The sequence below is a fragment of the Jaculus jaculus genome, chromosome 16 (genome assembly GCF_020740685.1).
Source record: "Jaculus jaculus isolate mJacJac1 chromosome 16, mJacJac1.mat.Y.cur, whole genome shotgun sequence".
Lineage (NCBI taxonomy): Eukaryota > Metazoa > Chordata > Mammalia > Rodentia > Dipodidae > Jaculus > Jaculus jaculus.
This window is the reverse complement of record NC_059117.1, coordinates 31,620,215-31,644,271: the sequence shown is the minus strand read 5'-3', so window position 1 is coordinate 31,644,271 and position 24,057 is coordinate 31,620,215. Positions and strand designations below refer to the sequence as shown.

Here is a 24,057-nt window from a genome sequence, read left to right as displayed (position 1 = left end):
TGATAAACCTAATGGCATACAATATAATCTGAATAAGCACTGGATAAATACAGTATCTTAGGCGAGACTTTCTCTGAGAGCACTCCTCGTGAACATACTGTGCTTGCTTACTCAACAACCATGAAATTAACTCCAAAGCTTTCTCAGAGCTTGTATTTTAATTCATCTACCAGAAAACCTCAGTCTTAGAACCTTATAAGTGGGTGCAATTTTTATAGAAAAATAAAACACATTTTAATGTGTTTGTGTCTGGCTAAAACAGTCAAATACTTTCTGAAAGTTTCAATGCTTCATGTAGTCAAGACAACAATGCATATTAAAATGTGCAGACTCAGGCTCCACAAAATTTAGTGAAAGAATCACTGCTCTAAAGGAAACATTGCTACATTTGCTTTATTAAATCCAAGTCAGGGACAAATTATATTATTGCTCTTTCAAAGAATAATGTATAGTTATGAGAATTGTAATTGTGAAAATTTATAAATTCTAGATTGAAAATAACTTAAATGCATGCTGTTTAGAAAAAAAAAAGAACAATAAGTGTGAAAACAAAAGCTTCTAATGTTGCATAATTTCTAACTTCTCCAAGCCAAATAGATTGACAGCTATATTTATGTTTTTGCCACATGGTGGCGGCACTTTTGCCTGTAAACAGAAATATCCACTGTCCTTGTCAGGAACTGAATGTATGAGTTTTAAAACATTTTCACGACTTGATAATTCTACTGAAATGTAACTTACCTAGGCTGATTCCAAATCTGTTTTTCCAAACTAGAACAAGGACAAAAATCATTAGCATAATGTTGGCTGGAGAGTTGTTTTTATTATTTTAATTATGGCTTCCATGCTCTGAATGCCTTACGAAATGAGTGATTTTTAAAAATAATATGATATTTTCAAGGGATATCCTATCCAGTAGACATGACTGTGAAGCTCACATACAAATAATGAAAATGCCAGCCACATAAAAAATAATGTGGCCGAAATCACAGGTCCCACAGTCAAACAGAAACTAAACATATACCAATCAGTACCAGAGTCTAGGATTTTAATGAGCTTTCTCTGATTCCTCAGCAGTTCTATAAAATAAACCTTCAATTTTAATTATACTCTTTAAGGTAAGATATACATGGGAAAGGATTTTTTTTTGTTAGAACTTCACTTGTTTTTATTTTTAGAGGTAAAGAAAAGCATTTACCTGTAAGTGACAAAACATTTCATAAAGAGGTGTGTGCTTAAACATATTTTTGAATATTTTGACACATTTGTATATTTTCAGGTGAGCAAGCTTAACATAGCTCCTCTCCTCAGCCATAGCTTCACTGATTTTATTATGTTTCAGCTAGGTTAAAAAGACAGCCAGGCAGTTCTGCCCATTACACAATATTTCTAATCAACACCAGGTATGTGCTGACAAGTAACTGGGAATGGATCAAGACAAGTAACTGGGAATGGATCAAGACTGACAAGAAAGAAAGCGCACCATTCTACATGGGGCTCCATAAGGCACAAAACACAGTGGGCAGACAAGCCGTGCTAACTCTGAGCCCTGATCACTGGGCATTGACTCATATTGCTTCTCTGAAGCTAGCAAATTAAGCAAAACAAGTTGCTTTTTTTTCTAATCAAAAGGTTAAAGATGACACCACATAAGATTTTAAACCATGCCTTTAACATACTTCCACTCAAAATTTACATAAAACATGACTTTTTGCTCTAATAGCCCCATTTTCCTCCTCACCATGTAGCTTCAGACAGGTATGTCTGCTTCGATGTGTAAAAATAGGAGAAGAACTAATGGCATCTGCATATTCTCTCTACGAACTACTGTTGGGTAGAAAACACAAAATTTAAAAAGAAAAAAAAAAAAGAAAGTCAAGTTTCCATTTTAGAATCTTACCACCTCTTGTTCTCCATGCAGTTTAGGAATTCAAGTCCAATGTTAAGTTGACATGTATAAGTAGCTTTTTGTTTTCAGTGAAGGAGACCATGGAAAAGACTAATTTTTCTCTTTTTCTCCTTCATGGTATGATACATGTTCCTTAAAGCATTTCTCTGGAAGTACAGCATGTTCCAGTATCTCGTCTCCTTCCTCATATCATTGTCTGTCTCCAGGGGCAAACACAGATCCATACCAATTTGCTACTGCAACTTTTTCCAGCTCACATCCTAAACTACTTGGCAGCCAGTGAGCATGACCTGATCTTGAATCTCACTGGGCTACAACCTCACTACCTGGTTTAAAAGAAATGCTTTGCCTGTATAACCTGTGAACCACATGGACAGAAATTCTGAAAGTGTGGTCAGAGTTGTATTACAATTTGCATAAGAAAACAGACCATTACCACCAAGATGATCCAATAAACATCTGCCCATTTTCCTAGCTGAGTCCTGGGCTGGCGGCAGCAATTTGCTCTTCAGTAAGGTGGAAGCCATAATTATTAATATGTGTATTTTAATGCTCTTTTTAATATTTTATTTTATGTATTTATTTGCACAATAAAGAGGGATAGATAGTCAGATAGATAGATAGATAGATAGATAGATAGATAGATAGATAGATAGATAGATAGATAGATAGATTAGATAGAGAATGGGCATGCATAGGCCTCTAACCACTGCAAATAAATTCCAAACACATGTGCCATCTTGTGCATCTGGCTAACTGGGATGCTGGGACATCAAACCTAGGTATTCAAGTTCTTTGCAGGCAAGAGCCTTAACTGCTAAACCATCTCTCCATCCCTTAATGCTCTTTTAAAGAAAAGATTCTGTACCAAAAATTCCAGGGCTGGAGAGATGGCTTAGTGGTTAAACGCTTGCCTGTGAAGCCTAAGGACCCTGGTCCAAGGCTCAATTCCCCAAGACCCACATTAGCCAGATGCACAAGGGGGTGCACGCACCTGAAGATTGTTTATAGTGGCTGGAGGCCCTGCCCCCCCCCCTCTCTCTCTCTCTCTCTCTCTGTCTCTCTGTCACTCTCAAATAAATAAATAAAAATAAAAACAAAAAACTTAAAAAAAAGAATTCCAAATTTAGGATTTCATCTTTTCTTTTCACTGTATAAAATTTGGTTGCTTCTCAACCACTTCCCCTTAGATTCAACATCATCTTTCTCTCCTGGCTCATAGTTGAATCAGCTTAAGAGCAAAGTCATCTTTCATGCTTAATTAAATCCCATTGGAATATTTCAGAGGTAGAAATATGAAATCATAATTAATTGTAAACAAAGTTAATGATGTTTCTGTGAATTACTCACTTTTTTGTTATTTTATTCTTAATTGAAGAAAGTAGTAACAAAAAGTAAAACGCATCTGTGTTTTGACATTGTGTGAAAAGACTGACAGGAAGGTTTGTTGTGGTAAATTATTTTCTTATTGTAACACTTTTTTAGATTGGAATTCTTTGTTCACTAGAAGAGAATTACTGGCCATGAAATCATAACTCAATAGATAAACAGAAGGATCTACCTTAAAAAGGAAAATAAAGCTATCATATATATATTTGTCATATATATATAATGCACTAATATTTCTTGTGACTTCTCTTTAATTAGACTACCATTGAAACATATATTTCTGGTAGAGCTCATAGAATCTCATTATAGAACTCGTCTGTATTGAGACAACTATAAACACTATAGAGTACATCTGCAGATCTCAAACAGAGCCTCTAAATGGTCATTCAGCAATCTGAAGGACCTATAAAAGTGCATGAAATTTCAGAAAGTGCTGACATGAAGTGGAACTCTAGAGTAGAGATTACCAAACTATTGCATACAAGACACCCAGTTGTCTGCTGCTTTTTATAGGCTGCATCCATAAGAATGAGTTTTACATTTTTAAAGGATTGAAATAAAATTATTTCTTTTTACACAAAAAGAGGGCTGAGGAGATGTCCCTTCACTTAAATGTGCTGGCCCCTCAAGCCTGTCCAACCAAGGTTAATCCCCAGCCCCCACATAAAGACCAACATGAAGCAATGTATGTATCTTTATTTTCAATATACCCTCAGCATTTGGGGGCAGAGCCAAGAAGATTCCCAAGCTCAGGACCAGCTAACGTCGGTTTCCCTATAGCCAAAACTCCAAGAGAAACCCTGTCTTATAGAAGATGGAAAGAGAGGACTTAGTAGTTCCACACACGTGCTATGAAACATACACCCTTACACATATACACACCCAAAGAGAAAAAGAAACTATTTCGTGTTCTATGAAAATTATAGAATATTCATATTATAATGTATTGAAATAAAGTTTTATTGGAACACAGCTACTCTCATTCATCTATCTATAGCTGCCTTTACACCTCCGAGTGAGAGCTAAGAGTTAGAGCCAGTATAGTCTACACAGACTCAAGTGAATAAGGAAATATCAGCTGTCCCAGCACCCAAACCTCTCTGACCCTGACACTAGTGGGGAGTCTACGGACAGTTTTTATTCTCACGCAGTAAAAGTTCTCTATACTTTCACATTTCATGTTATCTCTGTGCAGAAAATTTAAAATTGGTCTGGAGAGATGGCTTAGCGGTTAAGAGCTTGCCTGTGAAGCCTAAGTACCCTGGTTCGAGGCTCAATTCCCCAGGACCCACGTAAGCCAGATGCACAGGGGCAATTGCGTCTGGAGCTCGTTTGCAATGGCTGGAGGACCTGGCACGCCCATTCTCTCCCTCTCTCTCTCTCTCTCTCTCTCTCTCTCTCTCTGCCTCTTTCTCTGTCTGTTCCTCTCAAATAAATAAATAAAAATAAACAAAAGAAAAATTAAAATTATTATTGTTTCTATCCATCTAAAAAGTACATAATTAGGAAGCAATATGCAGCCAAAGACAGTGCCATGCAAAAGTCTAAGTATTTCCAGTCAATTACAAGTAGGCTTCACTACTTATTTTTCTTAACAACCTGGTCACTAGATAAGCAAAATATAAAAAGAACTGGAACATTTTGAAATGAGGCATATATGCTAGGTGCTGGCTATTGGTATCTTACATGGATTTTCTTACCAAATTTTGGAATCTTATTATATACATTTTCGAAGAGAACAATGAGCATAGACAAGGAGAGTAACTTTGTCAATATCACTTAAACTACATTAGCTTTTAAGTGCTACTTTTCTATCTTGACTATTTTTGAAATGTAGTAAATATTACTCTAGAATGGTTTGAATGGAAGGTACTTTGTATTACTTCATACAAAGTAATTCAGATGGATTTTCTACCGTATGTCGTTATTTTCTGTTAGGTAAGGATGATATATTTTGGGAAATCTTAGAACAAATACTTATTAAATTAGGATTTGCTTTTGACACAACAGAAGACATGTAATTAAAAAATAGCTTTATAGTTGCTATAAATTCCAAAGTTTACAAATACATATGTAACACCCATAATACACACACACACACACACACACACACACAGACTAAAATGCCAATACATCTTATTGATACTGATTTCTCAAAAAGGAATATAGGGAAATTAAAATATATTGCATATACTTGACATTTAAATTTTTGTTAATAATATAGAGCTTGGTTTTGTTTATACTAAGGATTTTTAAACCTTGAGGTTTTAAGAAAACCACCTTTGTACCTCAAAGCTCCAGTTAATAATGCTACAAGGTTGGCTATTATATCCTAGTGGTAGATCTGTTGCCAAGCCACTGAAGAAATCTGTTCCCTCAAACAAAATAGGCCTGGTAATTAAGAAAGTGTAAGGAAAAAAAACCAAGGAAAAATAGTTCACCAAATGTTCTTTCAGATATTAACACAATATTAAATTAATATAACCCAAATTCATGGAAAATACATTGCTAAAATAAGCTTAGAAAAACCATTCTGCCTCCAAAGTCTTCTCCCTGTTTTCCACAGAATTCAACATCTAATTTAGATAAACCTAGTAGAACATTCAGCTGCTTCAACACTCATTTGGTAAGGACAATTTTATATTCAAGCTTTAAAGAAAAAAAAATTGCTTTATGTTTAGAATTTGTAGATTTTTGAAATTCGTTTAAAGTATTGTCACAGTTAAAACAAGGAAAAATGATTCAATCATTTTCTATCCCATAAGCAATGTCTTTTGTAAGAATTATTCGGGTTTCTTAACCATGTGGAGCAGAGAGGAGAAGTATGGAGATATAACTTCCTCTATTTCTCAAGTTTAGTAAGGAGCTACCTGCAAACCGACCCTCACTGCCATTGTAAGCAAGGCTACACACACACGTTATAAATGTTATGTCTATATTAGTCCAGTTGTCCAGTTGGGTTTTTTCCCTATAAGGTAAAATTAGCACATTGCACTGCAGAATATATAGTCACAAAGTCATAGTGAAGGTTCAGAAATTTCTGGGCATGTTTAGGAATGGGCGCTGACAGAGCACGTGTCTATTTGCATAAATGAGAATCTCACCTTCTTTGAAGATGCACAGTCTTCAGCCCAGAGGAAGAGGCCCTGACACAAGTCATCTGACAGGAAGCCCAGAGGCCCTCAGGAAGGGTTGATCCCAGCATCTCATAAATTTCTGCTCACCATCAGTTCTAACTTACAAGCCCACCTTCTAACCTGAATGCTGGGCTGGAGATGGTTTCTTCTCTCCAAACTTGTGAGAAGCATCATGGCTAAAACTCAGGCTTTTTCTTACTTAATTCTCTGAAGAACTCATCAAGTGTCCTCTCTGATAACCTGCTTTCAATTGCTGGCTAATGCTCACTGTCTTGCCAATCAATTCCCTTCATGGATTGTTAGTTCTCAATATCTTTCCAGTGTATAGGGGCAGAGAACAACACAAAGAACACTGAGTCCACACGCCTGACTTGGATTATCCACTTCTATGGGTCTTGGATTCCTTGTGTTTAAAGCAAATAAAATGATGCAACTGAAGTAATGATTGGCAGGGATCTCTAGCACCAAGGCTACTTCCTCCCCAGCTAAAATATACACAATGTATGTTAACTGCTTCAACTCTTTTGGTTTTGTTTTGCTTTTTGAGGTAGGGTCTCACTGTAGTCCAGGCTGACCTGAAATTCACTATGGAGTCTCAGGATGGCCTTGAACTCAAGACAATCCTCCTCTCTCTGCCTCCTGAGTGCATATTCAATTTCTGATGGTCTTTCAGAAATTATATTGCAGGACACATGGTCATTGTTGCCCTCCAGTTTCTTCTTTGTGTAATCACCAGGGGACCACTTTCTGATCTGAGGGGATGACTGAAGGAGACCTAGGAGGAAGGGGGAAAGGATCCCCCAAATAAGAAATGACAGAGAGGGACTGCAGAGACGGCTTAGCAGTTAAGGCATTTGCCTGCAAAATATAAGGACCTAGGTTTGATTCTCCAGGTCCCACGTAAGCCACATGCACATGGTGGTGCATGCATTTGGAGTCCGTCTGCAGTGGTTGGAGGCCCTAGTGTGGCCGTTCTCTCCCTCATTCTCTCTCTCTGTCTCTGCCTCTAATAAATAAATGAACAAAAAAAATAAAGAAAGAAATTATAGAAAATCAAGTCAGAATCCCTTGAGGACATGTTCTATATAGCTGAAAAATATCCTAGTGCAGGTTTGCCCTGAGTCAAAACTGTTTTATTTCTTTATTGCACTATTAGGAAGCTTCTCTGCAAATTTTCCATTATAAACACACCAAAAAAAACAAATACAATTTTTCATTCTCTACTGCAATGAAAACATAAGATTTTACAAGATTTGATGCTCAGAGGGTGCAATGTACTGACTCACCTACTTTTTGTATTTGGTTACTTATGAAAACAAGAAAAAGCACTGTCCTCACTTAAAACATTGTCTTATAAAATACAGGACATGGTTTGAGAAAAGTCCAAAATACTCTAATCCCATGAAATATGATCACTATTATTTAATGAAGAAAAAGAAAAATGCTAGGAATTAGAAATAAAACCAACCAAAGCTTCAAGGGTAAAACTAAAAACAAATATCAATACTACAAGTATCCAAGAATCCCCATTTTGGGTTAACATAAAATGTCTAATACAGTCAAAGTCATATTTAAATAAGTAAGTCTCATTCAGTCTTATTTGGATAAAGTAACATCAGCAATGTGCTTTTCTCAATACAGTGCACTTAGATGATTCAAAATGTGCCTGTTTTTTTCTTCTTCTGTAGCTGAAATGATCCCCCACCCTGCTCTGCTTCTTCCTTTCCTCTACAGAAGTACCCTTCACTGTCTAAAGTATTCAGTCTGATTCAAACGTGAGAGAATATCTCCCTCCCCATCTGATTTGGCTGCAAATCAATGCTGTTTTTCTCATTCCAACTGTTTTGGACATATGCTGGCCCAACTAACAATGGTAAGCACAGCACGCTGTCTCTGATATGCTGCTGATTAAGTCATCTTGTAAGCAGCCCAGTTTGGATATTAAGATGCTAAGGGAAAAAAAAAAACATCTATTCTCAGAAATTCTCCCTTTGGAAAATATTTAGATTTCTCAACATTAAATTATATAATAAACAAACAACAGGATACTTTGAAAATATATTTTCAATGCTAGGTTGGGCATTTGAAATGGAAAATAAATGCAGACAAAATCTTTATAGTCAATGTTTTATGTACTTATAGGTTAAGATGATATGAGAAAGTAAAAGAAAAAGAAAAATAGAAATCCAAAGATGAATTGAAAATAATGTCCGATGGAAAGGCACTTGCTCATGTTACATAAATGAAGTACAAAATTAAAACTGTGAGTACTCTGGCACCATTGTAGTAAATTCCATTATAAAATAGTAGTGTAAATCTAATATCTAAGTCAAAAGAAATAAGAACAAATAACCAATTGCCATCATAAGTATGGGACATACACTAATTAAAAACTATTGTAATGCATAGAGTCATTATTTTAGAATACAAGATTTATTTTTTTAAATTTACATTCAGTCTGTTAATTTATTTTATTATTCATTTGCAAAGAGAGAGCGAGAGAGAGAACTGGCACACCAGGGTCTCTGACTGCTGCAAATGAACTCCAGATATGCATGTACCACTTTGTACATCTGGCTTTATGTAGATACTGGAGAATCAAAACCAGGTTGTTAGACTTTGCAGGCAAGTGGCTTAGCCATTGATCCATTTCTCCAGTCCAGGTCTGTTTTAATATATTAGAGTCATGATACTTACTTTTACTTATCCAGTTTATCTTCAGTAAGAAGTTGAACACATGGAACTAAGCTCTAAACTAAATCAAAGCACAATTTTCTTTATTAAATAATCAGAATTTTTGGAAATTTGTTAATAGGAATAGGTAAGTCACATGTAAGACTGCTACACCTTGAATAGATTGCAATTACTCATTTATCCATGAACTCTCACCAAGTTTATTCAAGTTATATCCACAATTCTATATATATAAATCAGGACATGTTAATTTATACTCATGGATTTTTTTTGTTTCACATTATGTATTTATTGTGCTTTTAAAGAAGAAATAAGATTCAGATTACCTTATTGATACACAAATTACACTATTATCAACCTTGATTATATTTTACTATGAACCTTATGTTTTTCAATTGTACCATGCAATTTAGCTTTTTTCTTGGTTCTAAGAAACAGGTCCTGAGAATGCAAAGGTGAGGATAACAGACATTAAGCTTACAATCAAAGTAAGAGGAAGGCAGAGAGGATATTTGTAAGTGACACAAAAAATGACTAAGGCCACATCAAACTTGGGAAGATAGGTGAAGATGGAGATTGAAGTCCCATTTGGAGGTTTCCTCAAGGATCCTAAGTGATGTCTTAAGTATAAGATTAAATCACAGAAATATATGGAAAATATAATCTAGCCTATTGGAATTAAAAGAAAGGCTTCTGAGTGGAAGATACTAGAAAATGTAGTATAAAAACAAATGAAATAAGTTAAAATAATAACAACAAAATAATCACTATACAGCTAGCCCTTCAAAATAGACTGAATGTGAAGAAGAATGGAAAATTAACTTAAAAAAATAAAATAAAAGGAAGAAAACCAAAAAAACAAGACCTTCTGTGGGCAAAATTAGAGTACATAAATGACAAATTTTCTTAGCCATATAAAACACTATGATAACATATTTAGAAATCTTCTGAAGCTTTTTAATCATCAGTACATACAACTAAACTACAAAACAGCCCCAAAAGTATGACAAACAAGCTTCCACAACAAAAAGGTAGACTAGTAACTTCATAGCTGGTAAATGGAAGGAAGAAAAGGAAAATGAGAATTTATTTCTATGGGGATGATCTTTCTTTAAGGGAAGAAAATAATATTCAAACATCAAAGTGTGGTAAGAGCTGGACAGTTGTGCAAAAATGCTCAAAAACATCAAATTATGGAGCTTCATTTTTTATTAACAAAACAATTAAGTCATTTTGGTTAGACTGTTCAAATATAATGACATCTAGGAATAACAAAAGATTGATAGATTAGACAAAATATTTTCCATTTTTAAAAAATCCCTTGAGAATTGTTATATGACATTTCATTTAGAAATGTTAAAGTATGCTGGTGAAAGTTATCAGTGCCTAGAAGAAATATGTTATGGGTCTATGAAATGGCATAAAGAAATGTTACCAAAAAAAATGGCCCCACCCTGTTAACTAAAGCAGAGAGAGCTGAAGATGAGTCATTTTACTTTTACATGTTTTATGCCCCCAATATGGTAGTCTTCCTAGAGCTTACTGATGTGATCAGCGCTGGTTTCCTTCAAGTGCTCTAGGGTTTTTGCCAAGTTGCCACCTTCTAACCCCTGGAGCAGAGAAGAGGACAAAGTGTGACATAAACAAAACTTCTAAATATGGAATGTGACATCCATCACCCACTGCAGTCACCTCCTGCCCATTGTTAACAACCTCATTTCTACCAGCCAATGGTCTCTGGTTTAGCTGTGCTTAAGAGCCTCACATTTCCCAGGATACTGAAATAGTTTACACAATAGGCCCTCAGATGTCTTAACAGGTGAATTCACCCACTCAACAAGGACAACCAGTTTACTAAGTGGCAATCATTGTATTGTATTGAGTGGCAAAACACTGAGCATAAATATTCGACTATTTCATAACCACGAAGTGCTAGGTCAGAGAAATGTAAAGTGAACTGAGGGCTCCCTTTGCACAGCAAGGTTTTTAGAGTTAGCTACATTCAAAACAGTAATTTGCTTTTCTGAGGCAAACAGTGGGAGCTGAGGGTGGGATGGCTAGTGGTTAGTGTTAGCAGAGGCTAATGAAACAAGGAAGCATGGAATGGGGTGTTGAGGAGCAAATGAAATCGAGTAATTGTTATGAAAGAGAAACTGCACTGGTCTCTTGAAAACTACTTTTCTCATTTCCACTTTTAGAAAGGCTTTGCTACAAAGTTCCATGCTTCGTATCTTCAATGGACACATAGACAAGTAAAGTCGGGTCAGTATGAGCTCAATTAGAAAATTATTTTTATCAGTTATTGATTTTTATCATATGAACATTAAAATTCATGAAAATATTTTTAAAATCCTTAAAACTAGATAGTAAGGGCTGGAAAGATGGATTGCAGTAAAGGCACTTGTCTGCAAAGCCAAAGGACCCAGGTTCAGTTCCCCAGGATACATGTAAGAAAGATGAACAAGGAGGTACATGCATCTGGAGCTTGTTTACAGAAGCTGGAGGCACTGGCATGTCCATTCTCTCTCTCTGCCTATTTCTCCCTCTCTCTCAAATAAATAAATAAAAATAAAATTTTTAAAAAATAGATAATAAAATATTTGCCTCTTGGAAAAGGGAACAGTGACTAAGTTACTAGAGCAGAAGGAAGATGTACTTGTCATTACACATTCTTTTGCACATTTTACACTTCATATACCATTCTATGTTATCTATTCAAGCAAATGAATAATCAATTTAAACAAATATAGAAAGTTTAAGATTTAGGTCAGCTTAGCACATCTTTAGAATCTGAACTTATATTTATGAAATGCAGCCAGTATTGCTGATTCTAACACACAAATATAAAATAATGGATGACCCAAGACTGAGATTTTTAAGTGGAAAAGTTATATTTATAAAGCTAATGCTAAGTAGTTATTTCCATTTTGTCCTCAGCTCCAGAGAGATGAGTGTTAACTACGTCCACATCCAAGATCACCTATGCAGGATACAAAAGGAATATCGTGAGCAGTGTGGGGTCCCCGGGCTCCTCAATGCTTGGCAAAAATAGCCAGGGACTTGGCGGGATGAGCTAGAAAATTCTTGAGATAGAGTACTCACTGTATTCCCTGTCCCCTCGCTCCCTCCCCTGTTTGTCTCTTATCCTCCCTGTAGTGAGAAGGACTTTAGAGTAAGAACCAAAGAGATGGATATGTCACTGAAATTCTTGAGGGTTTGGGCTCAAGCCTGAAAAACCCTAAGGATTAACGTCAAGGATAAGGAAAAGCCCACTAAGGACAAGGCTTAAAGCTGGGTTCTAGGGGCCACCTAAGAACATAAGTAACCTATGAGAGTGTCATCGGGCCAGATCTGGTTTGTCCCCTAAAGATACTGAGAATCTGCACATGTGAGTGATATAAGTAAGTGAGGAGAATTCTGCAGGAATAGTTTGGAAGCCTGAAGGCAAAAGGAATAGATACTTGGTCAGTGAGGAATGCTTCTCCTGGTTTAGGGAATGGTAGGTGAATGAATCCTGAAAAGGGCAGGCCAGAGAAAGGGTTATCTAATCACTGGCCCAACACAGAGCTGTCAGCTTTCCAACAACTAGTGCTTTTGTCACCTCCTTCTTTGCTCTCCCAGACTTACCGTTTCCACAACTTTATCCAGCTGGGGAGAAGACAGCAAAGAAAAAGTGGGAAAAACAACTAGTTTGTCCAAAGGTGATGCACACAGAGGATAGAGTCCGGAAATGCAGCAATGCTGAGTTTTGAGGGATGTGTATTCATTATATTCATAATTACTTATATGAAACTAACTCAGGCTAGTGTGGCTTAAAAACTATTATCAGAATGTGACCAGAGAAGACAGAGAGCCTGCAGTTCATCCCCAAGGGTGAATCTGACTTCTCCTGTACTACTACTGTGACCAAGCAGAGGACAAAAATTAGGGTTGATTTCCCTCAATACACTACAACACTCACATACTTAATAAAAAAATTGCAATAGATATGAGAAACAATTTAATCCAGAGGGGATTAAATCTACGTACCATCTTGACATAGGCGAACAAAACTGTAGCATAGAGAGCACGTTCCACCTCATCTTTAATGTCTACAGAGTATGGTGTGTATATTTAATGGGTTGGTCTTGAAATGCAGTCTTGAAATGACCCTGACTTTGAGATGACCAATGCAGAATAAAAGCCTTGGACTATCATTCTTGCCATACCTTTTGCCTCATTCATCTGTAGTTCCTTCACATATCATAGCTTGTGAGAGCAATGTGAATAACTGGAAATAGACTATAGAAATACATTGCTATGTTTATTTATTTTCAGTCCTAGAAAAAAAATGTATATTCTGAGGATTCTTAAAATGAAATGCATAAAACATGAAAGGAGTAACTATTAATAATAATTGGTCCAAAATATGACTTATTAAATAAAGTTCTCTTGGGGCCCCTTTTTCAATGAAAAGAAATGCTTTCTATATATGGAGACCAGAGTCTACCAAATATAAAAACATTCTTTGAAAAGCTTTTTAAAACTTTTAAAGTGCTTGTGCTTATTTATTCTCCATCTCATATATTTTTAAAAAGTTATAAATGCTAGATTCTTTCAAGTTAAGCAGCTGGTGCATTCACTTATAAAAAGAAAAACAATAATTGTAACTAAATGATGAAATTCAATTAATATTTATTAAGCCCCTAAAACACAAAGCACCCAATGTAGATGTATAATCAGTATGTAAATGAGTATTTTTGTCTTTTTGTTTTAAACCATATGAGTACAAATATGTTCACTGCAAAACACTTTAAAGCAAAAGAAAATGTGAAAATAAAAAGCTTATCCACTGATCCAAGAATTAATCTCTATTTGGAGTGTCTTTGCCTTCTTCATGCTTCCTATCATATTTTGACCTATGTTTCTATGTCTATGTACACAAAATAAATAGCATCAATAAAATACAGAAGAAGCCTATGGGTTGCATTTTTATTTGTAATATAATCTGTAAGGAGATGATTCTAAAATATACTCAGAATATTTAGGTTAGATATAAGAAAATCTCATCATTGCTTTAAAAGTTTTCAAACCCCTAGAATACAATGTTGATTTTTATTTATTTATTTATTTATTTTTTGCAGGATCCCCTTTGACCTACATCTGCTTTGTAAATTTTAAATAAATATCATATGGTGAATAGTCCTTGAATGTTGAACTATCAGGAATCTAAAAAAAGCTTCTTCTAATTTCAAAAATACCATAATCATATTGTCTCTGAAGTAGCTGAGAATTTGACCACAGAACCTCCTCTTAACTTAAACCAAAAAGCTAAGGAGATTTCTTAAAAATCCTTACAACTAGTGGTTTTCTTAATAAACTCTCAGCAGGTAGGTTTTCTCATGAAATCTTATTCAGAACCCTCTAAATAAACATTAATATTGATAGGTCTCTGAACTTACTGTGTGAAAAGCAAATTAAAGAGCTGTTTAAGCCTATGAGAAACCAAGCAGAACTTATTGCATTTATTTATTTACTTCTAAAAATAAAACGTACTTGATTAAGGGGAAGAGTGCTATTGAATGCTGCCTTCTTCATAGAGCATGGCTTTTGCACTCAGGAAGTCAAAACAGCTGTGACTACCTGCACACGATGTGGGCAAGATTAGCCCGTGAACATTCTCTCATGGACGGGAGAGGAGCACTTGACACCGTGCTCCACGTGGAGCTCTTAGCAGTTAGTGGTTGATCAAGAGGGGGAAGCCATTTGCTTTTGTAGTGTAGCCATTGGTATGTTGCCTGCGCCCCATCCAGCCAATCATTCCGCACACGTTTATGAAAGCAGCCTTAACTAAACTTAGTGGATTTCAAAAAGGTGACCTATAAGTGGGAGGGAAATTAGTTACAAAGAAGAGTTCAATAGGAATAGAAGGAAGATAAGAAAGTTCAAGGGAGCAAATGTGATCAAAATACATTATTTACACTTATTAAATTGTCAATAAATAAGCCTTTAAAGTATGATTTCTCACCATTCCCTTAAGTCCATTCTAAATGGTGAAAAATCTGTTTAGTTTTCTGTGGAAATATTTAGTATTTCCAAAAGTTTAGCAGACACATGAAAATGTGTGGGGAAACAGTGAGAAACAGAAGTTTTATTGAGTTAAATATTAAGATAAGTGACAGTAAATTTTAAAATTATTCCATTGACTTCCAGGGGAACATTTTTCCATATGTGGTAATTGGCTGCTGACTTCCACACTAGAATAAGGCAGAAATCAGGAATCCTAAGTCAGGATCTGAGAGAACATCTGGAAACACAGTCAACATTAGAAAGATAGGAAAATGTTTTGTATGCTTTAATCACAGAAGATACTGCAGTCATTAGAGAGTCCAATGTCCTTAGCATTTTTATTCAAATCATTAAGAGAGGGGTCAGTTTCTCAGTCCCTAGCTCTCAAGTTTATCTCAATGCATAAATGCTGAATAAAAGAGCAAATGGGCAATTTATTTAAAAGGTATATTAAGGAACTGCCTGTTTTAGTATGTTTTGTGTTGCTGTAACAAAATGTCCACAGCCATAAGAGTCTTGTGGTAAGACTGGTAAGAGCCTTACGCTGTAGCACAACCTAGCAGATGGAACAACCAATACTGGAAAAGGATGTTTATATGCGATGTCCTCACCTTGTAACAACTTGTGCTCTTGGCAAATAATCCAGCCTGGTAAGAGTAGCATTAATCCATTCTAAATGTCCTGCCTTCTTGACCTTCCACTAGGCCATAATTCTTACAGAACCTATGATATAATATTGGCAACCAATAATATTATGATTCCTTGTGGACCTCTGAGGAAAAACAAAACAACTACATACAAATCATGGCAGTATCACCTTTGTGCTGAAGTTCCACAAACCCTTCTAACTATGTCCATGTTCTCATTATCATTACAGAGGACACAGCACGCTCCCAGCCTAAGCTTCCCACCCAAAGCACTACTTTAATTTAAAGGCAGCTATGGTAAGTTTTTTGAATGTCGGGAAATAATAACCTAAAAGTTTTAAATATATGGGAGAAACTCCCCCAATACAATTATTTTTATTGAGTATTTGTGTTTGTATGTGTAAAGAAAGTATATGTAGTGTGATGTAATGCATACATGCTCATGTGTGTGAAAGAACACACGTGCAGAGGCCGGAGGTGGATGTCGGGCGCTCACTTTTCTCTCATCCAGCTAGAGTCTCTCGTTATACCACAGACTACTGTTTTGTCACTTTTTAACTTTTTTGGTCAGCGAGTCCCAGTGATTTTCCCAATTCTGGGTCCATCCCCCAGAACTGGCATCAAGACTTGTGTAACCATATCCAGCTGCTTATGTGGGTCCTAGGAATAAAACTCAGGAGGTCTCAGGCATTCCTACTTGCACATCAAAGGCTCTTAACCACACAGTCATCTCCCCAGTCCACCTTAGTAGAATATTGGATGATTTATATTTCTTCCATCATTATTATATGTTTATTACATATATACATATATATATATATTTCTTCCATTCTTTCTACTTTCATTATAAAAACAAAAAAATGTATAAGAGAAGACAATGAAAGTTCCAGGATTTTACCACCTGGAAATAATTACTGTGACATCTACTTTTGTAATGTATGCAGAATAAGACTTTTACCCATGTAAAATTTTCTTTTAAAAAAAATATCTGTATTTACTCATTTATTTGCAAGCAGAGAGAGTTAGAGAGGAGACAAAGAGAATGGACACGCTAGGGCCTCCAGCCACAGCAAAAGGAACTCCAGACCCATGTACCACTTTGTATATCTGGCCTTATGTGGGTTATGGAGAATGGAACCAGGATCTTAACCATTGAGCCATCTCTCCACCCCTTCCCACAATGTAAACTTTTCTTATCTTGTTCTATTTGCTATTATAATAAATACATTTTTCCATACTACAAAAATTTCTCATGAATGCTGCCTTTAAACACAATGAATTTATGTAGGATGTAGATTCTAAGTAACTTATTTCATAATATTTGACTATATTCAACTTCTTTTCAGCTCCTTATTTATTTATTTATTTGACAGCTACAGACACAGAAAAAGACAGAGAGAAGTAGAGAGAATGGGTGCGCCAGGGCGTCCAGCCACTGCAAACAAACTCCAGACATGTGCGCCCCCTTGTGCATCTGGCTAATGTGGGTCCTGGGGAAACAAGGCTCCAACTGGGGTCCTTAGGCTTCACAGGCAAGTGCTTAACCGCTAAGCCATCTCTCCAGCCCAAGCTCCTTATTTTTTTAAACATCCCTTTTATCGTACCTATGAAATGTTACTTGTAGTAAATTAGGAAATATAAATAAACTTAAATAATATAATTATTAATTTCCATTACTTTGGGATAATCACTTAAACTTAGAAATCCCATTGGAGCTTTTGTCTATGCATCTGCACTTATGCATTTGTATGTGGGTGTTTTGAAGTAACATTAGCATGATTTGATACACTCCAATCATTTTGTGCTATTCTTTAGGGTGAATAATCTCTGCTGTCATGTGGCAGAATAGTTTCACCTCATCTAAAAGTAACACCACAATCTCACACAACTCCTCATAATTACTAGCAAATTATCCATTAGAATGGTTTGTCAATAATTAGCGACATCCTCATTTTTAGTACCCGGACATGTTGAAGAATTCCCAATCTTTGGCTGTTAGTAACAATGCTAAAATGGAGATTTTTTTGTATGTGTGTATAAGCCTTTTGCTATAATTAGAACTGTTTCCTTAGGAGAAGTTCCCAGAAATGGATTCAATGAATCAAATGCCATGAACTTGTAAATCTCTTGATACCTACAGCCAAATGACTTTTCCAAAGCATTGTACTAAATTACATTTCCAACAGCAAAGCATGAGAAAGTTCTGAGAGCAGGCAAACTCAAACATTAGAGATATTTGAGCACAATTTTAATTGCAAGTCAAGAAGTAACGATGCAACACATCATGGAGACGATTTACATGTCAGGTTCGGGTCAGGCAAAGGGGGCAAATACTATCCACACAGAATTTAGGTAAATGACATGAGTGTGAAGTAATTCCCACTGGCTCTCATGTAGGAACCTTTTTGTCTCAGCTGGTGACATTTGGGAAGTTGTAGAACCTTTGGGACTTGCGGTCTAGTTAGCAGACATAGGTCACTGGGGGGTGGGCCTTGAGAGTTGGGGCTGGCTCAGAGCTCTGCACTTCCTGACAAGGACGTTAGAAACTGCTGCACTAACGTTCTCACTACCATGGAGCCATCCTGACATGCTGTCCTGGCCACAATGGGCTAAGCTTGTAGAACTGTGAACAAAAATACGTCCATCCACCCACAAACAGCTTCTGTCTGACACTTTGTCACAATGATGAGAAACGTAGCTAATGCAGTTAGAAAGACATATGACCCTGCTCCTGCCTGTGATAGCCAGACATCTACTGAGCATCTAGAATGTTCCCTAACAAACGATGATTAAAAAAAAAAAAATTGCTAGAACACAATGACATATAGCCAGGGATTTATAAGAGCAAAGTTAGGGAGCATTCAATCTGAGAAGAACATTCATGAAGTACTCTTAGAGGCTCAAACAATATGGCTACCCTTGATGATTAAAAAGAAGTCAGAAGACTATACTTTCAGGGATCATTTCTATAGTTCCTTTCTTTTTTCTCTTAAAAAGAAGTCAGTTATCCAGGAAACAAAATAAGGTAAAGACAATGGGGAGTGGTCACAGCAGAATGATGAGCATGAGGTTTGCAAGAGATAAGGAATACAGAGTGGTGGATGCAGAAGCAGCTGCCCAGCTGCTTTCCCTGTCTGGATTCTCTCTCCTTTTAGGGTTCACATCATTACTTGAACTGGGTTTCCACAACACAGCACTTTATTACATTTAATCAACTCAGTGCAGTCTTCTGATACTAGAAAGAGGTGTGGAGAACAGCATCTCTTGGAGGGGAGATTCGATACACATATGAACATATTTTGGTTGTCATAATATATTACTACTTGCTTTCACTGAGGTGGGCCCAGGGAATCTCAATCTACTGCAATGTTAGAAACATTCTCACATAAGAATTGTCCTACCTAACATGCCAGCAGCAATACCCACTCTCCGTCCTTATGAAATACAGACCCAGACTGGAAGTTCCTTGTGGACACAAAGAGCATTTTATACATCTGCTACTCTCATTTCATTTAGAACACAGATACTTGGGTAGATTATAAATATACAGCAATACGATATAATTTCAAAAGCAAGAATGATGCTCAAGTCACCTCAACAGCTCTCTTGCTGTTGGCTCCCATACATGTTACACATCACCATGAGAAACATTGCTAGCAAATGTCAGGCCACAGCTTTCAACTAGGGGAGAAAATCAACGGTGCTCACCTGTCTAATTGATTTCATTGGCAGAAAAAGCTACTTAGCTTAACTTCCATCATTTCTCACAGGGGAAATATTATCTTAGAGATATTCAAATTATGCAAATCTTATTTGTAAGTAAATAACTGTGGTTCTAATCCCCCAGAAGTAGTCACCTTTGGAAGCTTGAGACATATCCAGAGATGTAAAATGCAGAAGAAAGTAAGTTCTCACAGAAAAGTTGGCTCTTAACTGTTTGACTTGACTTTGTGAAGTCTATAGCATACATTACCTTTAAAAGTTTCTTCTTAAAACAAAATTGGCATGATTTATTTTTTACACATCATTAAAACACAGTCGTTTAGCCTTTAAGACAATCATGCTGTTCTTGAGGAAGAAGAGCACCCCTCCCAAGCTTGGGATTTTTTTAAAAGACTTTTATTTTACAATAAAACAAGCCACAGGCAAATAAACACGGTTCTGAGTTAAAAGGAACAGGAGCGTTAGATTTCAGAATTGTCGTAAAACAGGAAGGTTGTGAGTGTAACAGAGGATGAAAGCAGCCTGAACGCTGGAGCCTTACTGCTGGCATGGGCCATGCCAAAACACACAATGGTTAACATGCCATGCACAAACACAAAAGCATACACTCAGTGCTCTGCTCATGATTTTTTGATGACAACTATTCTCTTTCAAAAGGTCCACTTCAAAAGTTACAGATGTGTTAGTGCACACCTTTAATCCTAGCACTCAGGAGGCTGAGGTAGAACTGTCATGAGTTCGAGGCCAGCCTGAGGCTACATAGTGAATTCCAGGTCAGCCTGGGCTACAGCAAGACCCTACTTCAAAAAAAAAAAAAAAATGGGGCTGGAGAGATGGCTTAGTGGTTAATGTGCTTGCCTGCAAGGCTAAAGGACCCCGGTTCGATTCTTCAGGTCCCATGTAAGCCAGATGCACATGGTGGTACATGCATCTGTAGTTCGTTTGCAATGGCTAACTGCCTTGGTGAACCCATTCTCACTCTCTCTCCCTCATTCTGTCTCTAATAAATAAATAAATATAAATAAATAAACCTTTTTAAAAAAGATAATACAACTATGCACAAACCATATGAAATTAAATTCTAAATCTCTATATTTAAAAAAAAAACATGAAATCTAAAAATCTACTCCCTTTTCCAAGATCATAGAAGTGTTTTACTAATAATTTATATTTTCATCTATAGTACAACATCTGCTTGATATCTTTGAATTAAATTAATAAAAACATTCCAAAGGAAATATGAGCTCAAATTAGTCTCTACCTGAACTAAATTCCTGCATAATTTTAATCAGTTATCACAAGGATTATTTGATAACTTCAGATCAAGGGATCATAATAATTCAAATTTTTAGGCACAAAAGAACATGAGGGCAGAAAGGTATAATGTGTAAGAGATTCTGATAAGAAACAACATGATCGCAATCATGACAAGAAGTTTTACTTTTCCTGAAATAATTGCCAGTGGAGACCTTACAACTTAGCCTCCTGCAATAAGGGTAAGGAGTATCTCATTAACACATCAAACCGCCCTCTGCTGTAAAAAAATACAGAGCAGACAAAGAGGACATAATTAACCCAGTTCTTATCACAAGTTAAAGCCAAGATGATTTTCTGAACCTGCAAAACAAAAAACAATATTGCTTTTTCTCAGTAGGATAAATTCTGAACAACAACATAAAATGACCTTGTTTGCCTGTTTAAAAATAGAATGAGAATAAAAGTAAGGGAACAGAAAAATACTGAGCCACACATCACACCCATGCTCAGTGATGGTAAGAGATGTATTTTAGTAAGTAGATCCTTTAAACACTACTCTTCACTTGGCCTGAGATACAGGACACGCTTGATGCTTCTTCCCTTAGTAGTCACTCCTCCTCTGTCCTTTGCTGGTCCTTTCTCTCTTCCCAGACCTCTTAGCTCTGAAGTTTGTCTGCATTTAGCCCTTCATCTTCTTCTCTATCTATAGCCACTTTCTTGATGAATACTTGAAGTGTTATACTAAACATTACTGTTGGCCACTCCCAAATGTACCTCTTATCTGAACCCGAAGCTCATATCCTCTCTGGCCTACAAGCAACGTGTGCTTATAGATCTGAGACAAACGGCAAAGTGATCATGCTGAAGGGGAACTCCTGCTTTTCCCAACTAAACTTGAATTGTGCTTATACATTCTCCAAACTGATTGTTGGAAATTCTGTACTTCTAACTGCACAGGCCAAAAGCCATGGGCTACTCATCTTTTATTCATTTGATTGTCTCACAACCTATGTGAAGGTTCATGAAGCTCTTGAGTTTCACCCAAACTGTTTCCTCTATTAGTAGATTGGTGACTGTTTAAGCAGTATCCCATGGTATCAATGTAACAAAGGTTGTTTAACCTCTCTACTGAAAAACAATGGGCATTTATTGTTTTGGGACATTAGAAAAATAATACCACATGTACCTAATAAGTATATATAAAAATGATACCATATATGCATATTTTTGTAATACCTAATATATATGTTTTAATTTCCGTAGGATAAATTCCCAGAAGTACAACTATTGGGTCATGTGCAAAAAATAATTTTATATTTTCTATGACTCAGTAAAAAATTTCCAGAATATTAATATCATATGATATTCCTACCAACAATGTATAGGTAATCCAGGTTCTCCCAGAAATCATTATGATCATTATTTCAATTTTTGGCCAGATGTGGTGGCGCATGCCTTTAATCCCAGAACTTGGGAATTTGAGGTAGAAGGATTGCCGTGAGTTCAAGGCCAACCTAAGACTACATAATGGATTCCAGGTCAGCCTGGGCTAGTGAGACCCTATCTCAAAAACCACATAAATAAATAAATAAAACTTTGTCCTAATTGATATGCATTGATATTTAAATGATATTAATCAGTGATGGTTAATGATGCTTAACATGTTTTCATATGTTCATTTGCTCATGTACTCCTAGTGAAATGTCTCAATGTTTTTAAACAATATCTCATTATTCTGCTTAGTTACTTTACCACTGACATTGGAGAGTTATGTTTCTATATTATAGATATAAGATCTTTACCATAAATATAGGTGGTAATATGTTGGTTTTATATTTAGACAAGATTGTATCTACATTAATACTATATATACTTTCTACAGCAGGAACTCAAAAGCCTTTTTCAAAACAGAAGCAACTATGACTAACAAGAACTACTTTTTTCCCCCTTAATTCAATGCTGCTTATAAGCAATCTCTTATAGTATTTTTATATGTTAAACTTCTTAATTAAAAATGTAAAAAGAAAATGTTTGCATACATGTCCCCTACGTGGGTGAGTGAACCTGCCCCCAGAAGCCATACATTATTAAATGCAAGTCCCAGTTCCAGGGCTGGACTACCTCCCTGTGAGTTGTTGGTCAAAGAGGCTCCAGAGGCCTCTGAAACAATATGGGCTGTTGCCGTTACTCTTGGTTGCCCACCAAATCGAGATGTGCTAAGTCCCTATAACTAAAGATATCAAATGTCTCTGTTGCAGAAAGCTAAAAAAACTACCCTGAAATCTGAGCTAGAAGCTTCCTCTCTGCTCTACACCTTTTTTTTTGACTGGTAAGTGCTATGCAGGTATCTGGAGTATAAAGGCCATCAATAATCCTACCCAGCTGTGAACCAATCTGCCCGGCAAGATATGCTCACTAGGGCAATAATGGCATGAATATTATAAAACTAAAAATGCTTTCTTAATAGTTTTTCACAGGAAGGAATTCATTCCTGGTACTGTAAAAATGGTCAAAAGTCTATATGGCTAGGGACATCAGATCTAGGAAGGGGAATAGGGGAATCTTACTACTTTGGTTATGCTAAACTGACAGAATATCAAATTGCCTTTTAAATATCTTTTTTGGCTCCCATAGGTGACTGCTTGATGCCTTAATCAAAGAAATCTGTTGCTGCAATAGGCACAGGTAAATGTGGAGATGCCTACTTAGTAAAATAGTAATTGATAAATTATTGATTGATTATTGATATTATTTTATTAATAATTTATTAAATATTGTTATAAATTAATTTATTAGTTATTCAAAAGGGATTATCAAAACTAACCCCCAAAGGCTCACAGAGCCTTGTAGAAGAGAGAGCAGAAAGGATGTAAACGCAGGAGGAAGATATAGAGGAGTGCTGTGGAACACTGTCTTCTGAACGTAACCCAGTTGATACACTCATGAATCACAACAGCTGTGTGTTCCTGCACAAGACAGAGCCTGTCGATACTTCAGCATCTTTGGAGGAAGGATACAGGAGACTAGACTTCCCACAGTAGCTCAGGGCTTCTGAGAGAGGAAATCAGTTTCTTCAGTGGTATAACCACTGGTAAATTGCCCATTTCATTGAAAATAACCTTCTATGTGTGATCATTCAAGAAACCCTGATTTAACTCAATGAGTGTAAAAAAAAAAAAAAAATCAGCAGGCAAATGAGATGTGGGCTAGTGGGGAATAAGAAGGGTGGTTGGGATAGGAAAAGGATAATTAG

General features: G+C 36.3%; 1 protein-coding gene and 2 pseudogenes across 17 annotated transcripts in view; 1 reads left to right on the top strand and 2 right to left on the bottom strand.

Moving 5' to 3' along the window:
• Positions 1-24,057, bottom strand: part of Hdac9 (histone deacetylase 9) — a 915,786-nt gene that overhangs the window by 415,919 nt on the left and 475,810 nt on the right. The gene's annotated exons all lie outside the window — the stretch shown is intronic.
• Positions 2,000-2,376, bottom strand: LOC105943680 (annotated as a pseudogene).
• On the top strand, positions 18,766-18,870 carry LOC123455481 (annotated as a pseudogene).